The following is a 1,382-nucleotide window of genomic DNA, read 5'->3' as shown; positions in this document are numbered from 1 at the left end:
CTATAATGGGATGCTTAGACCTGTTTTTATTTTTATTTTTTTTCGCCCTGTCGCTTCATATTTTTTCTGAAAAAAATCCGAGAACCAACAAATTAAAATGGTGTGGCCTAATTACGAAATAAAAGGTCACACGAATCAATTTGACGTCGTTCAACGAACACTCCCACTGTCTAGTGGAAAGAGATGAGCGTCTTGATCTGCTTTCAAGGATTACGGTTGCAAGGCCTTCGATTTGTTTGTTTGTTTATTTATTTATCCAGGATATACATGTCGCCTGTATGGCGGTTTTCAAAGATTGCTGGGGGGGATAACCCCAACATAAAATTACATTACATAATAATTAAGATAAAAGAAGAACTAACACAGGTCAATTAAAATAGATAAACTCATCGTGAACAAAATGAGAATCGTAGCTAACTCATTATACAACCAAAATGAAACAAGGCAGCATAGAAGCAATCATAATCATTCAGTTATCAAATCATAACGATAGGTCAAAAGGTTTGTCAACCAAAAGTAGATATTTTGACTAAGTGACAGTCGTGTTTTGTCTATGCAAACTATTTCTCCGCAGCTTGATGATCTTGGTCTTGGAGTCATTGGGTCACTGGTTTGGGTTAATCTTACTCTTACGTAACATCTTCGCGGTCACGTACTGACCTTATGGTTTTTCATATAAGTTTTAAGGCTTCAACCCCACGTATTTGCTTACCTCACTTGATGTATCATTGTTCTGGAAAAATTTAAACATCCAAGAAATTACAATAAATGTTGATATTGCCATTTCCACTTCTTCAGTTTTTCAAAATCCGAATTTTCTATTCATTTGTGTGTTACGCTTGGAACAGTGAGGGATTTTTTCCAATAGACAAACAGACCTGTTGTGTTTTGTCTATGTAAGCTTCTCAGTAGCACAAAACAGATCTTGGGAGTTGGGTCAGTGGTCAAGTTAATCTTACTCTTACATAATATCGTCACGGTCAATGACCTTATGATTTTTCTCAATTTAAATTTCAAGGCTTCAACCCAAATTACTTGCTTACCTCACTGGCTATATCATTGTTCTGGAAAAATACAATCATCCCAGAAATTACAGTAAACGTTGATATTTCCACGTCTATTCCTCCAGTTTTTCAAAATCCAATTTTTTTTCACTTGTGTGTTACGTTTGGAACACAGAAGTTATTTTTACGGAATAGACAAACAGACCTGTTGTGTTTTGTCTATGCAACTTACTTCTCAGTAGCACGAAACAGATCTTGGAACTTATTGGGTCAGTGGTCAAGTTAATCTTACTCTTGCATAATTCTTTGCAATGTCTTACATAACATCTTCGCGGTCACTGACCGTACGGTCTCTCTGAGGTTTCAAGGCTTCAACAT

Source organism: Branchiostoma belcheri, unplaced genomic scaffold (assembly GCF_001625305.1).
Source record: "Branchiostoma belcheri isolate BF01 breed outbred unplaced genomic scaffold, Haploidv18h27 scaffold58, whole genome shotgun sequence".
NCBI classification, from domain to species: domain Eukaryota; kingdom Metazoa; phylum Chordata; class Leptocardii; order Amphioxiformes; family Branchiostomatidae; genus Branchiostoma; species Branchiostoma belcheri.
This window is presented reverse-complemented; position numbering follows the sequence as displayed.